Genomic DNA, 17,183 nt, shown 5'->3' with positions numbered 1-17,183 from the left:
TCACCACATATTTGACCCCCTTGACCCCATCTACCTCCCTCCTTTTCCCTCACCTCTGCCCTCTAGTAACTAGTCCACGTCCATGAGTCTCTGTTTGTTTGTCCTGTTCATTTGTTGCTTTTAGGTTTATATTCCACATATAAGTGATATCATGTGATTTTCACCTTTTTCTGTCTGGCTTATTTCGCTTAGAATGATTATTTCGAGGTCCATTCATGTTGTCACAAATGGCAGTATTTCATGTCTTCTTATGGTTGAGTAATATTCCATTGTATATATGCACCACAACTAATCATCTATCGAAAGACACTTCAGTTGCTTCCATGTCCTGGCCACTGTGAATAATACTTCTATGAACATGATTATGCAAAAATCTTTTTGGATATGTTTTCAAGTCTTTGGGGTAAATACGCAGTAGAGGGATTGCTGGATCATATGGTAGATCAATTCTTATTTTTTGAGGAACTTGCATACTGTTTTCCATACTGGCTGCACCAATTTGCAGTCCCACCAGCAGTGGCTGATGGTTCCTTTTTCTCTGCATTCTCTCCAACATTTGTTATTACTTGCCCTGTTGAATATAGCTTATCTAACAGGTATGAGATGGTATCTCATTGTGGTTTTGATTTGCATTTCCCTAACAGCTAGCGATGTTGAGCATCTTTTCATATATTTGTTGCCATTTGTATGTCCTCTAGAGAGAAATGTCTGTTCAGGTCCTCTGCCCATATTTTCATTTGGATTGTTTGTTTTTTGTTGTTATTGAGTTGTACGAGTTCTTTGTATATTTTGGATATTAGGCCTTTATCGGAAGCATTGCTTGCAAATATGTTTTCCCATTCGGATGGTTCTCTCTTTACCTTGTTGACGATTTCTTTTGCTGACCAGAAGCTTTTTAGTTTGATGTAATCTCATTTGTTTATTTTTGCTTTTACTTCCTTTGCTTTTGAAATCAAATTCAAAAAATCCTCTGGCAGTCCAAGTTACTTGAGTTTAGTTCCTATGTTTTCTTCTATGCACTTTATTGTTTCAGGTCTTATATTTCAGGTCCTTAATCCATTTTGAGTTAATTTTGGTGTGTGGTGATAGACAACAGTCTCGTTTCATTCTTTTGCAAGTGGCTTTCCAGCTTTTTCATCACAATTTATTGAAGAGGCTTTCCTTTCTCCACTGTACATTTTTGGCTTTCTTGTCAAAAATTATTTGCCCATATATATATATATATATATAGGTTTACTTCTGGACTCTTTACACTGGTCCATGTGTCTGTTTTTCTGCCAATACCATGCCATTTTGATTATTTTCACTTTGTAGTATAATTTGAAGTCGGGCAGAGTGATGCCTCCAGCCTCATTCTTTTTGCTCAGAATGGCTTTGGCAATTCGGGATCTTTTGTACTTCCATACAAATTTGATAATTTTTTTGTTCTATTTTTTAAAAAAATGCCGATGAGATATTGATGGGGATTGCACTAAATCTGTATAACGCTTTAGGTAATATGGTCGTTATAACTACGTTGATTCTTCCAATCAAAAAACACAGCATATCTTTCCATTTCTTTGTATCTTCTTCGATTTCTTTTAATGGGGTCTTATAGTTTTCATTATATAGGTTATTCACATGCTTCGTTAATTTATTCCTAGGTATAAAGGAATTATTTTTCCACTTCTTTATCTGATACTTTTTATTAGTGTATAGGAATGCTATGGATTTTTGAACATTGATTTATAATCAGAAAATTTATTGTATTTGCTTTTGTTTCTAGTAGTGTTCTTGTGGAGTGTTTAGGGTTTTCTATATAGAGAATCATGTCATCCTCAAATAGTAAGAGTTTGACTCCTTTGTTTCCTATTTGAATGCCTTTTATATCTTTCTCTTGTCTGATTGCACTCTCAGGACCTCCGATGTTATATTGAATAACAGTGGTGATAGTTGACAGACTTGCCTTGTTCTTGATCTTAGAGGGAAGATTTTTTTAGTTTTTCACCATTCAGCATAATGTTGGCTGAGGTTTTGTTACATATGGCCTTTATTATGTTTATCCTTCTATACCAATTTTGTTAAGTGTTTTGATCATAAATGGGTGCTGTATCTTGTCGAAGGCTTTTTCTGCATCTATTGATATGATCATATGATTCTTATTTTTTAATTTGTTTATGTGGTGTATCACAGTAATCGATTTGCATATGTTGAACTCTTCCTGTGCCTTGGGGATGAAGCCCATTTGATTATGGTGTATAACCTGTTCAATATGTTGCCATATTTGGTTTGCTAGCATCTTATTTAGGATTTTTGCATTTGTGTTCATGAGAGATATTGGTCTGTAATTTTCTTTTTTTGTGTTATTCTTATCAGGTTTTGATATCAAGGTACATTGGCTTCATAAAATGAGTTGGGAAGTATTGCCTCTTCTTAGATTCTTTGGAAGAGTTTGAGGAGAATAAATATTAAATCTTTGAATATTTGGTAGAATTCAGTTGTGAAGCCATCTGGTCCTGGACTTTTACTTTTGGGTAGGTTTTTGATAACTGTTTAAATTTCCATACTGCTGATCAGTCTATTTAGATTTTCCAGTTCTCCTTGATTCAGTCCAGGAAGGTTGTATTTTTCTAAGTACTGGTCCATTCTTTTAGGTTATTAAATTTGGTGTTATATACTTTTTCATAGTATTCTTGTATGATCCTTTGTATTTCTACGGTGTCTGTTGTAATTTCCCCTTTTTCATCCCTGATTTTGTTGATTTGTGTCCTTTCGCTTTTTTCTTTAGTGAGTCTAGCCAGAGGTTTGTTAATTTTATTTACCTTCTCAAAGAACTAGCTCTTTGTTGTGTTTATTTTTTCTATCATTTGTTTTGTTTTCAATTTCATTTATTTCTGCTCTAATTTTGATGATTTCTTTTCTTCTGCTGACTTTAGGCTTCATTTGTTCTTCCTTTTATAGTTTTTTAAGATGAAGCATTAAGTCGTTTATTCGGGCTCATTCTTGATTTTGGAGATAGGCCTGTAATGATATGAACTTTCCTCTTATGACTGCTTGTTCCGTGTCCCAAAATTTTGATATGTTGTACTATCATTATCATTTGTTTCTATGTACCTCTTTATCTCTCTCTTTATTTTTTTCTCTGACCCAGTTATTCTTCAGTAGCATGTTCTTTAATCTTCATTTATTTGTGGTTCTTCCTGTTTCTTTTTGTAGTTACTCTCTAGTGTCAAAGCATTATGATCAGAGAATATGGTTGGCATGATTTCCACCCTCTTATATTTATGAGGCTATCTCTGTGTTTCAGTATGTGGTTGATTCTTGAGATGTTCCGTGTGCACTAGAGAAGAATATATAAGCAGCTGTTTTGGAATGAAAGGCTCTGTAAATGTTAATAATGTCCAGTTAGTCTAATGAGTCATTTAAGGATATTATTTCTTTACTGATTTTCTGTTTGGATGATCTGTCCATATCCAACAGTGGGGTATTTAGGTTCCGTGCTATGATAGTGTTTTTGTCTGTTTCTCCCTTTAGTTCTGATAGTAATTGCTTTACATATTTTGGGGCTCTCTAATTGGGAGCATGGATATTAATAAGTGTTATGTCTTCCTGGTACATGATTGACTTTATTATTATGAAGTATCTTTCTTTATCTATTTTAGTTTGAAGTCTATTTTGTCCGATATTATACCACTACTCCCACTTTTCTCTGAATGCCATTTGCTTGAAATATCATTTTCTACCCTTTTACTTCGAGTCTATATTTGTCTCTGGGACTGAGATGTGTCTCCTGGAGGAGCATATGGTTGGGTTTTGTTTTTTGCTCCATCTGTAACTGTGTCTTTTTATTGGTGAATTTAGTCCATTTACATTTAGGGTAATTATTGAAAAAGGTGTTCTTATAGCCATTTTATCTTTTGCTTTCTGGTAGCTTGATCTTTCCATTGCTTCCTTATCCTTGTATTTCTGTTTTCTTGATTTTGGATGGCTTTTGTGGGTTTTGTCTCTGGTTCTTCTTGTTTTATGTTATATACTTCAGTTCTGATCTTTGGTGTTTGGTTACTATTATGAATATGTAAAGAATAGTTATATATATACAGTCATCCATTTTCTTCTGTGCATGTCTTATCTCCATTCCCCTTTGCAAATCTGTATCTTTGAATCCTCCCTTTTTCTTAGTAAGGGTTGCATTCCTCTGCTTCTATTTGCCTGATAGTCAACTTCTAATTATGTATTTTTTTTTTCATTTTTTCATTTTTCATTTTCATTACAGTATTTCCTGTAATGCAGGCCTTGTAGTGGAGAATTCCCTCAAGCTTAGTTGGACACATTATTCTAGGCTAGTAGTTTCTTTCACATAATAGTTTGAATATTTGATTGCACTCTGTTTTGGTGCGTAAGGTTTGTGCTGAGAAGTCTGATGATAATCTAACGTGTTTTCCTTTATAAGTTTCCATCTTCTTTTCCTTGGCTGCCTTGAGAATTCTGTCTTTGTCATTGATTTTTGATAATTTTAGTACAATGTGTCTTGGTGAAGGCCTTCTTGAGTTGAGATAATTGGGTGTTCTGTTGACTTCTTGAATTCCAAGCTCCAGCTCATTCCTTACATTTGGGAAATTCTCATCAACTATTTGTCTGAAAATGCTGTCTAGTCTCTACTCCTTTTCCTCATCTTTGATAATCTCCTTTTTTCTTATATTTCCTCTCCTGATGGTATCAGCTAGTTCTTGTATTTCTCTTTCATTATTTTTCATTCCTTGATTTCTCTCTCCTTCTGATTTATTTCTAAATTTCTGTGTTCTATATCACTGATCCTTTCCTCTATTTGTTCAACCTTATTTCCAAAGCTTGCTGTTTCATTTTTCAACCTTTGCAGTGTTATTTTCATCTCCAGAATATCTATTCTGTTCTTCTGTGGTTTTCAATCTCTTTGCTAAAAAACTCATTCTGCTCATCTAGTTGTTTTTTCAGTTCCTGAAATTATTGATATTACTCGTTGTGGAACTCACTGAATTTTTCAGAAGTACCATTCTGCATTCTCTGTCTTCTAAGCCACATATTTCTATGTCTGTAAGCTTATTTTCTGGAGATTTGTCTCTTTCTTTCTGAGATGTCTTGTCACCTTTGTTGTTTGTGGTACTAATGGACTGTTTCTCCACTTGGGTATTAATGGAAGTGTGTTCTGCTTTTTTTCCAGAAAGATTTATTATATAAAGGTCCCTCTTTGGTCTGTTGTAAAGAAGGCACTTTTCTTTTGGTTTCTAGTAGGTGGCATCTATGCCTCTTGGATCTCTGCTTTATATAAAGCCTGAATAATGCTTTTTTTCCTCCCTTGTAGATATATAATCATGCTCGCTACCCTCAGTCTCAGTCTCTGTCAGTGTTAGCGATAGTTCGGTAGCATTTGCTCAGATTCCCCTGGGACTCCGCGGTGTTGGATCTCAGAGGATATGGGGGATGGTTCCTGGGTCCCTGTGGGTTGTTGGTTGGGGGCTGCAGCTCAGCCTTAGTTTTGCAGCTGTGTCTAGTCAAAATCAACTGTTGTTTCTCTGCCATTTCCACTTCTCTGCCATCCTGTTTCTCTTCTTTCTGCCTTGAAGACTGGGCCCTGCCATATGGAGCTCCTAGCACTTCCAGGTAGGTCTGTTCAGGGAACTCACAGCACCTTTTCTCCTTCCTCTCCTCCTACAGGGAGCTCTCGTAGCTGTGAGAGGCAGCTTCTTTATTTCTCCCAGTCCACTGCTTGACACTTGGGGTTCTGACCTGTGGTAGATCTTATGCGCAGATCCCACGCTCAGACATGCTGATATGCATTTTGGGTGTTTTTGGTGAGTTTTAGATGTTCAGCTTATTATTGTTTCAAGGGGAGAGATCTGGGGATGTCTTTCACTCAGCCATGTTTCTACAAACTCTCATCCTGTTTTTAAGGTGAATCTATGTTGTAGCATGTTTCAATACTTTTATTACTGAGTAGCATCCTATTGTATGCTTGTTCCACATTTTACGAATTCATTCATCAGTTGATGGGCATTTGGATTATTTCTAGTTTTGGCTATTATGAGTAATAAGATACTGTTATAAGGTAATTTTAAATTATTATATAAAGAAAGAGAAAGTAAAACAAGGAAGATATGGACACATATATGTTCATATATGTTTAAGATTTCTTTAAAAATTAATTGAAATGAAGTATGTTGCTTAAAATTTATATTTTCCTCTTTCAGATACTTTGCAGGTGCATTAGGGGGTCAGGGAAGATGAACTAACATTTGTTTATTAAGCACTTACCACATTTCATACATTGTGTTAAGTTCACAGTAAAAGTTATCAATATTTTTACTCATCCCTATAATTATATTTTTATGTATGTGTCGATGATTAGAGGAATGGATGGATAAATGATGGATAGAAAAGAGAGAGGGAAAAATTAAGACTCAAAGAAATAAAGCAAATTTCCCACAGAATTCTCTAAGCCTCTGAGTGGCTCTGTCAATATTAGAACTCAGCATTTGGCCCATGTATTTTCTACTCTATCACACTTCACTGTATTCCAAACAAGCTGAGAGTAGTACTAAGATCACCTAATAAAGGTTATCATATTTAATTCTTGAAATAGTTATTCGAAATAGCTGAGAAAATACAACCATCCTCTTCTACACAAGAGGAAATGAAGTTAGGTTTGATTATATTTCCCAGAAGTTTGCGTCAAGCTTTCTGATACAAGTCTAGTTCTCCTTCCATACTGAGCTGACAACAGCAATTATATACATGAGTTACTGAATTATTTAAATCATGATAATAATTTAATATTTTATCATGCAGTTAAAAGTAAATTCAAATCACAAAATGAGGACTTTAATCACTATATATATAATATATATATCATCAACCAAGCAAATTATTTGATTCCCAACTGTGTAGTAGTTAGCACTCCTTATTATCTGCTAATCTAGCCAGCAGAGAGGGGCCTTGCAACCAAAGTCCTTTGAGATAGTATTTCTTAAGGGTGGATATTACTGCGGTCATTGAGAAACTGATCTTGAAGTGCAGTTTTAACACTCGATAGTGTAATAGGGTGATTAAGTCAATCCATGTGTCACTGGTAATTAAGGTTAATATTTCATCTTGTGATTGTAATAAACCGCCATTAAAAATTTATGCTTTAGGCATGGATTAACATTAAACTTTCTAGACACTAAGAATAATTTTTGCTAGGATTATACTCTTCAAATCTTACTGAGTGTACTATTTAGGAGAGAACTATTAATATTCATCTCCTATGAATAAGTTACTTCATGTATAGCTCCCTGACTAATTTTTATTTGATTTCATTTGATTCTTGTGGTAACCTAGAGTTTGATCTATTTCAAGTACTCAATAGTCATGGATGACTAATGGCTATCATAGTAGACAGCACAGATTACATTCTTATACCAAAAATCTTATTTTTAAATTAAAAACTAAAATTTTTAAATTACAGTTGACATATTATATTAGTTTGAGGTGTACAACATAGTGATTAGACATTTATATTGCTTACAAAGTGATTATCACAATAAGTCCAGTACCCATCTGACACCATATATTGTTATTACATTATTGACTATATTCATAATTAATTTGTAAATGCCAATTTGCGCTTTTAAATCTCTTCACCTTTTTTTGCCCACCCTCCAACTTCCTTCACATCTGGCAACCATGAATTTGTATTCTGTATCCATGAGGTTATTTTTAAAAAATTTTTGTTTGTTTATTTTGCTTTTTAGATTATACATATAAATGAAATCATATGGTATTTGTATTTCTCTGACTTATTTTACTTAACATAATACTCTCTAGGTCCATCTATGTTGTCACAAATGGCAAGATTTCATTTTTTATGACTGAATAATATTCCATTGCATATATGTATTACTTCTTTATCCATTCATCTATTAATGAACACTTAGGTTGTTTCCATTTCTTGGCTATTTTAAATAATACTGCAATGAACACAAGGATACATATATCTATTCAAATTAGTGTATTGAGTTTCTTTGGATAAATACCCAAAAGTGGAATTGCTGGGTCATATGGTAATATTATTTTTAATTTGTTTGATGAACATTACTATTCCATAGTGATTACACCAATTTGCAGTCCCATCAACAATGCACGATGGTTCCCTTTTCTCCACATCCTAGCCAACATTTGTCCTTCGTTCATTTTTGATGATAGCCATTCTGACAGGTGTGAGATGCTGGCTCTTTGTGGTTTTAATTTGCATTTCCCTGATGACTAGCAATGTTGGGCATCTTTTCATATTTCCGTTGGCCATCTCTATATCTTCTTTGGAGAAATGTCTATTCTAGTTCTCTGGCCATTTTTAAATTGGATCCTTTGTTTTTTTTTGGTGTTATGTTGTATGAGTTTGCTAGAAATTTTGAGGCTTTGTTTCTCTTATTTTAGTTCCTTTAGGTATAAGATTAGATTGATTATTTGAGAATTTTCTTGTTTGTTATGGTAGACCTGTATCATTATAAATTTTCCTTTTAGAACTGCTTTTCCTGTGTCTCACAGATTTAAGCTCATTGTGGTTTAATTTTCATTTACCTCAAGGTCTCTTTTGATGACTTCATTGATCTTATTGTTAACCCATTCATTGTTTAGTAGTATGTTATTTAGCCTCCACATGTTTGTGTGTTTTTCCAGTTTTCTCTTGTAACTAATTTCTAGTTTCACACTACTGTGATTGAAGAAGATGCTTGATGTGATTTCCATTTTCTTAAATTTATTGAGACTTGTTTTGTAGCCTAACGTGATCTATCCTTTAGTATGTTCCATGTGCACTTGAAAGAACGTATAGTCTGCTGCTTTTGGGTGAAGTGACCTAAAAATATTAAGTTCATCTGGTCTAATGTGTTGTTAAAGCCACTGCTACCTTGTTGGTTTTCTGTGTGGGTGATCCATTCATTTATGTCAATGGAGTGTTAAAGTCCACAACTATTACTGTATTATTGTGGATCTCTCCCTTCATTTCTGTCAATACTTGCTTTATATATTTTGGTGCTCCTACATTGGGTGAGTAGATGTTTTACAAAAGTTATATTCTCTTTTTGGATTGATCCCTGTATCATTATGAAATGCCCTACTTTGTTTCTAGTTACAGTCTCTGTTTAAAAGTCTATATTCTATCTAATATAAGAATTGCTACTCCAACTTTTCCTTATTTCCATTTCCATGAATTATCTTTTTCTATTCCTTGAATTTCAGTCTGTTTGTGTCTTTCAATTTGAAATGTATCTCTTATAGGCAGTATATGTATAGTTTTTTTTTTCTTTTTATCCTTTCAGCCACTCTACAGTGTATGGCTGGAGTATTTAGTTCAATTAAATTTAAAGTAATTATTTAGAAGTATGTAGTTATTACCATTTTATTGTTTTCTGATTGATTTTGTAGTTCTTCTCTGTTCCTTTTTTATTCTCTTGCTCTCTTCTCTAGTATGATGATGACTTTCTGTAGTGTTGTGTTTAGATTCATTTCTCTTCATTCCTTGTATTCACTTGTAGATTTTTGGTTTGTAGTTACCATGTGCTTCATTCATATCAACCTACATTTATAGCAGTCTCTTTTAAGTTAATAGTCACTTAAATTTAAACATATTCTAAAATAAATACAATATTTAGTCGCCCCCTCCATGTTAATGTTTTTCGTCATTATTTTTTACTTCCTTTGTGTGTGTTTGTGTGTATCTCTTATCACTGTATTTTACATAATCTTCTTACTTTTGTCTTTTAACCTCTAAACTAGCTTTATAGTTGGTTGAGCCACTGCTTTTAATGAGTGTTTTTCTTTGTCAATGAGATTTTTTTCTTTTCTTATTTATATTTTTTCTTATTTATATTTTTTTCATTTCTTTTCCACTTAGAGAAGTCCTTTCAACATTTTTTTTTTTTTTGTAATACTGGCTTAGCTTCTTGTCAGGGTAACTCTTTATCTCTCCTTCCATTCTAAATAATAGCTTTCATTTTTAATCTTGGTTGAAAGTCCTTGCTTTTCATCACTGAAAATTTTTTACCAATCCCTTCTGCCCTGAAAATTTTCTGTTGAGAAATCAGCTGATAGTCTTATGATAGTTTCCATATACATAACTAACTGCTTTCTCTTGCTACTTTAAAAAAATTTCTTTTTGTCTTTAACTTTTGGCATTTTAATGTGATGTGGTTTGGTGTGGGCCTCTTTGGATTCATCCTGTTTGGGATTCTCTGGGCTTCCTGGAGTTGCATATTTATTTCCTTTGCCAGGTTGGGAAAGTTTTCCATCATTATTTCTTCAAATAGGTTGTCAATCTCTTGCATTCTCTCTTTTCCTTCTGGTAACTCTGTGATGCAACTGTTGGTACACCTGATGTTGTCTCAGAGGTTCCTTAAACTATCCTCTTGTTTTTTTGGTTCTTGTTTATTTTTGCTGTTCTGATTGTTTTCTGCTACCTTGTCTTCCAAATCGCTGATTCAATACTCTGCTTCATCTAATCTGTATTCGATTCCTTCTAACGTATTCTTCATTATCAATATTATAGTTTAATTTCTGGCTGGTTCTTTTTTTTTTGGTAATTTTATCTCTTTCTGTTAGTTCTCACTGAGTTAATTTATTCTTTCCCTAAGTTCATTGAGCATCCTTATAACCAATAGGTTGATTGCTTGTCTCCATTTTGTTTAGTTCTTTTCTTGAAGTTTTGTCTTTTTCTTTCATTAGGATATTTTTCTTTTTCATTTTGACTGCCTCCCTGTGTTTGTTTCTAAATATTAAGCAGATCTGCTATTTTTCCTAGTCTTGTCATGGTGGCCTTATGTAATAGGTGTCTTATAAAGTTCAGTAATGCAGTCGCCTTACTCACCCTAGCCAGTTACTCCAAGTGTGTACCTTATGTTGGTTGTGTGTGCTCTCTTCTTGTAGTTGAGCTCTAATTGCTGTTGGCATGTCAATGGGTGGGATTGACTTCAGGCTGACTGCTTCTGCTAGCTGGCTGTGACTACAGCTGACAAGTGTTGTGTGAGGCTTACTCCACTGAGCAAAGGTCACTTTAGCAAGGCTCTGGTGTCAGTTAAGATCGTCCATCAGATATGTCATTTGTGAGCTGATTGAGTATTGCTCTGGTGTTATCTTAAGGTAGCACCAGGTTTATTTGTTCTGGAGCCTCCTGGGAGGGTCTGTGGTGCAGGCCAATTCCAGGTGTCATTTGTGCCTTGCTTTGGGCCTCCTGTTAGAATCTACAAAGTGACCTGTGGTTGATTGCCACTTGTGCTGGGCTTGTAGTCATTTGAGAGAGGCTATGCTACAAACCTGGGCCCACGGCCACTAGTGTTGGGTTTGAGACCCTTTGGTGGGTATCATATTGTAATCTGAGGCAAGTTATCACTTGTGTCAAGCTTGTGGCCTCTTAGTTAAAGCTATGTTCTAAGCCAACACTGGCCACAGATTACGCCAGGCTTGGGGCCACCTGATGGAAGGTACAAGGCAAATTGAAACCAGTCACTACTTTTTCTAGGTTTGGGGCTGCTTAGCTAGAGGTACAGAGCATGCTGAGGGCAGCCACTGCTATTTTGGGATTTGTGAACCTTTGAGGGATTTTAGGAAAGTCTCCAGTATAAGCTGAGAACCTATGAGACCCTGCTCCACCCAACTCATGCACTGCCTGTGGAAAAAGTGCTACAAGTGTTTTGGGCTGGGCAAGAGAGTTAAGTGGAGCAGGGTCTCAGTGAATCACCAGAGCAGGCTGAACAGTATTAGCTAAGTTAATGGAAAGCACAAACTTTGCAACCATCCGCACTTGCCAGCTTGGTGGGAGGAACATTCAACAAAGGAACAGTGGCACCTGCCAGCATTTACATCCCTGGATAGAGATGTCCTGACTCCTGCCTTTCCTGATCTTTCTCTAAAGATAGTCAATTCAATTTCTCCCAATATGTTCTTGGCAGTTTTCTAGCTGCTCCACCTCTGTTAGAGCTCAGAGTGAATGAGTTTGTAAGTGAGTGAGTCCATGTGTGGGCCCCTGAAGAGAAGCAACTAAGTCTCCAGCAGCCCTCCATCTCATTTGGATGCAATCCCTACTGGTTTTCATAGTCTGATGTTATGAGAACTCTTCTTCCCTGCATTGGTGTCCTGGGCTGGGGGAGCTCCATTAGGTGCTGGGACCCATTGCAGTTCAGGCGGGACCTCTACAGTCAAGATATCTCTTTCCATTTTTAACTGTTACACTGTGGGCATGGGACCTGCCCATTCCATTTTTCTGCTTCTCCTACCAGTCTTGTCATGGTCTCTTTATATCCTTAGTTGCAGGATTTTTGTTCATCTAGTCTTTATTTGGGTGGTTTTTAATGATGGTTGTTCTGTAATTTAGTTATAATTTTAATGTGGTCATAGGAGGAGGCAAACACAGCATTTACCTACTCTGCCATCTTGACCGGAAGTACTCAAGATTTTTAATTAGACTACTCATATTGAAAATAATAATCATTTAAAAATATTTTGCAATCATACTTCTACCCCTTTATGTGGGATATGTGGTTTGTGCTTACATTAAAGATTGAAAACCAAGCCAGAGATGATAAAATTTTATCTGAGGGCTACTGTTGGAGATTTCCCACTGGTTGAAACTTCTTTCTGTTGCTCCTTTTGTTGTCAAAAATCTACATCATCAAGATAATGATGCTTGTGAACATGCAAAGAAGACTCATAGATCTCAATAGCCTGATATCTCAGTAAAGGTTGTACTTAGTTATTCAGTTGAGGACATTGTTTTAATAAGTTAGAACTCTTAGCCAAAGTTCTGAGTAGTAGCAGTCTTCACATCCACAACATGTGGAAGAAATAGACCTAGGCTTCTGTCTAATTACAAGCCCTTTTGAATGTCTGTGGTACCAGATACATGAGGAAGACCTTGTAATAAGAGTCAATATTGGTCCACTTTTTTTTTTTTTTTAGTATTAATGGCAACTTTATGGGATATTTACAATAATAAAATTAGAAATAATAATAAAAGAATGATTTAAAAAGTTATAACAGTGTATCCACAAGGTGAAATATCATGTAGCTATCAAAAGTCTTATATCTGAAGAATTATCCTGGTCATAAGAGAATGTTCACAATATGTTAATTTAAAAAGCAGTATATAAAATGGTATAAATAATATTATATTGCTACTAATCAAAACAGCATGGTACTGGCATAAAAATAGGCACATAGATAAGTGGAACAGAATAGAGAGCCAAGACATAAACCCCCACGTATAGTCAACTAATTTTTGACAAGAATGCCAAAAACACACAATGGAGAAAGAACAGTCTCTTCAACAAACAGTTTTGAGGAAACTGAATATCAACATGCAAAAAAAAAAAAAAATGAAACTAGAGCTCTGCCTTACCTTACTAACAAAAATTAATTTAAAATGTTTTAAAGGTTTAAATGTAAGACCTAAAACCATAAAACGCTCAGAAGTACACATACAGAGAACGATCTTTGACATTTGTCTAAGCAATGATTCCTTGGATAAGACACTAAAGGCACATGTAACAAAAACTGAAATAAACAGATGGGACTACATTAAACTAAAGAGCTTCTGCACAACAAAGGAAATAGTATATACATTGAAAAGACAACCTTCTGAATGGGAGATAATATTTGCAAACCATATATTTGATAAGACACTAATATTCAAAATATATAAATAACTCAATAGCAAAAAACGAGAAAATAATCCAGTTAAAAATGGGTAAAAAAAACTGAACAGATATTTTTCCAAAGAAGATATAAAAATAGCCAACAGATTTATAAAAAGGTACTCAACATTAGTAATCATCAGGGAAATGCAAATCGAAACCACAATGAGATACCATCTCACATCTGTTAAGATGGCCTTTATAAAAATGATAAGAGATAACAAATGTTGGGGAAGATGTGGAGAAAAGGGAACCCTTGTTGTCAGGAATGTAAATTAGCCACTATGGAAAACCATATAGTAATTCCTCAAAAAGTTAAAAATTGAACTATATAATTCAGCAATTACACTTCCGGATATATATACAAAGGAATTAAAACCAGTATCTCAAAGTGATAGCTGCACACCTGTGTTCATTACAGCATTATTCACTGTAGCCCAGATATGGAAACAACCTAAGTGTCTGTCGACAAATGAATGGATAAAAAAGGTAGTGTGTGTGTATGTGTGTATGTAATGGAATATTATGCAGCCACGAGAAAGAAGGAAATCCTGTCATTTGCAACAACATGGATGGACCTCAAAGGCACTATGCTGAGATAAATCACACAGAAATAAATACTGTATGATATCACTTATATGTGAGATCTAAGAAACTTGAACTTATAAAGAGAGAGTAGAATGAGAGAGTATAGGGTCTGGAGGATGGGGAATGGGGAAATGTTGTTTGAGAGTAAAAACCTACAACTAGTAAATAAGTCCTGGAAATCTAATGCACAGCATAGTGATTATAGTCAACAATACTCTATTATAAACTTCAAAAGTTGCTAACAAACTGAATCTTAACTGTTCTCAATACAAAAAAGAAATAATAAATTTGTGACATGATAAAGGTGCTAGCTAATGTTACTATAGTAATCATCTTGCAACATATCAACATATCAAACCAAAACGTGGTACATCTTAAACTTACATAATGTTATATGTTAATTATCTCAATAAAAATATTATGCTGCTACTAGTAAAAATGTGTATGTATATTGAAAAAGTCTAAAAAATATGTCCATGTACAATGATAGTGAGATGATGAGTGAGATATTTTTTACATGTTTTTAGTTCTCCAGTTTTCCACAGTGATACTATTACTTTTATAAAAAAATATTATTGAAAAAGTAATTGACATATTTGATGCAATAGAAAGTAACATACTTTATGAAAGTTACACATTTTGGATTCTTGCTATTTCTTACAAAATGATTTAGAGTGGCTTACATGTAAAAAAGAGTAAATTAGTGTACGAAGTACAAAATAATAGGTTGAGAAGAAATGACTTCTAAAAATACTCTAGCCCCAAAGTCTCATGTTTCTAAATCAAATACAGTAAAAAGAAAAAAAATTATTTTTTAAACCAAGAAATTAGGAAAAAGTACATTTAGTTTTCCAATATTACACTATGTCTTCTCATTAATATATTACAATTTCATGTTTTTAATGCAAACTGTATTTGGGGTTATATTTCTGCAGCTTTTTCATAATCCTTTTACCTAATAAAGTGAGAGTTTCACATCAAAACTATTTTTAATTAAAAGCATTTTTTATTGCAAATCTAAACAATTAAATGTTTCTTTTCAAAAATATCTTTCAAAAAAAGGTGGAGCAGAATCATTTTATTTTCCTATTTATCTGCTTTTGTATTTATCTGATTTTCTTTTCCTATTTATCTGCTTTTGTATTTTAGAAAGTAACTATTAAGAATGATTTTAGTGGGGGCTTCTGGTCAAGATAGCAGAGTATGTAAACATTGTGCTTGCCTCCTCTCATGATCACATCAAAATTATAAATAAATTATAGAACAATCAACCTGGAGAACCATCTGAAGACTAGCTGAAAGGAACTCCTATAACTAAGGATATAAAGAGGAAGCCATGTTGAAACCGGTAAGAGGGATAGAGATGTGAAATGGATTGGTCCGAAACCCATGTGTGGCAGTTGAGATTCTGGAGGGATATCTTGGCTGTAGAGGTAGCCCCTGAGGAGTGAGGTGAAGGCCAAACCCCACACTTGGATTCCTAGCCCAAGGATCCAGAGCTGGGAATAGGAGTCCCCATAAGAACTGGTTGTGAAAATCAGTGGAGGTTCTGTTCTGGTGAGACAGAGGGCTGCTGGAATCCCAGACATCCTCTTAAGGGACATATACATAGACTCATTTGCTCACAAACACTGACTCTAAGCTCCAGCAAAGGGACAGAAGCTTAAAAGGCATTAGAGACATACATGGAGAAACTGAATTGTGTGGCTTCGGGGCCAAGGTTGTCATTGTCTTTGTGGTGAGCCATTCCCCAACACAGCCTTCAGGCACAAGTGGGTGCCAAATCTGAATCTGCATTAACCTGGTGAACACTGCTCAACCCATTCTGGTGACCCCAAGAGACCCTGCTCCACTCAACTCATGTACCACCCTTGGTTTTTCAGCAGTTGTGCCTCATAGGCCTCATCTCACATTGTAAACTTTTCTAAAAACTCTCCAAGTTCTGCAGGCCCCAGGTAGGTGGTGGCTGGCCTCAGTGTGCCCTGTACCTCTTACTAAAAAACTCAGGCTTGGTGCTGGAGGCAGCTGGCCTCCAGCCCCAACACAGGCAGTTAAGAACAATGGAGCTCCTACCAGGTAGTCCTAAGCTTGGCACTGGCAGCCGCTGACCTGGTCTGCACTGGAGTCCCTCCCAAGAGGCCTCAAAATCTACACATCCCGTGGACAGCTTGACATTTCAATAAAGCACCACCTGTTTAGCTCCACAAATGGCATACCCATAGCATGATCTTAGCAGGCACCAGAGGCCTGCTGAGGAAAATCTAGTTATGTGGGGCCAGTCTCCTCTGTGGTCATGGTCAGTTCTCACAGCCAGTCAACCTGAGGGTCAACCCTGTGCACTGATGTGTCAACAGGAATCAAAGCTCAGCTACAACAGGGGTGCACAAACAATTCACACAAGGGACACTCCTAGAGCACCCAGCTCAGGTGACCAGGGACACTGTGCCACTGGGCCCTACAAGACATCTATTACATAAGATCACCCTGTGAAGACTGGGAGACATAGCATATCTACCTAATACATAGAAACAAACTCAGAAAGGCAGCCAAAATGAGTCAACAGAGAAATATATCCTAAATCAAAGAATAGAAGAAAACTCCAGAAAAAGATCTAAATGAAATGGAGGCAAGCAACCTAACAAATATGAAGTTTAAAACTCTAGTTATAGGGTGCTCGATGAACTTAGGGAAAGAATAGGTCAATTCAGTAAGAACTTCGACAAAGAGATAGTAAACATAAAAAAGGACATAGAAATAATAAAAAAGAACCAATCGGAATTTAAAAATACAATAACTGAAATGAAGAATACAGTAGCAGATTAAATGAAGCAGAGGATCAAATCAGCAATTTGGAAGAAAAAGTAGCAGAAAACATCCAATAAGAACAGAAAAAAGAAAAAAGAAGCAAAAAAAAAAAAA

The 17,183-nt window shown here is 35.2% G+C and overlaps 1 protein-coding gene across 2 annotated transcripts in view; it reads right to left on the bottom strand.

Annotated features, from left to right (window-relative positions):
- Window positions 1-17,183, bottom strand: part of FREM2 (FRAS1 related extracellular matrix protein 2) — a 271,893-nt gene that overhangs the window by 45,611 nt on the left and 209,099 nt on the right. The gene's annotated exons all lie outside the window — the stretch shown is intronic.

The sequence above is a fragment of the Pteropus vampyrus genome, unplaced genomic scaffold (genome assembly GCF_000151845.1).
Source record: "Pteropus vampyrus isolate Shadow unplaced genomic scaffold, Pvam_2.0 Scaffold737, whole genome shotgun sequence".
In the NCBI taxonomy this organism is placed as follows: domain Eukaryota; kingdom Metazoa; phylum Chordata; class Mammalia; order Chiroptera; family Pteropodidae; genus Pteropus; species Pteropus vampyrus.
This window is presented reverse-complemented; position numbering and strand designations above follow the sequence as displayed.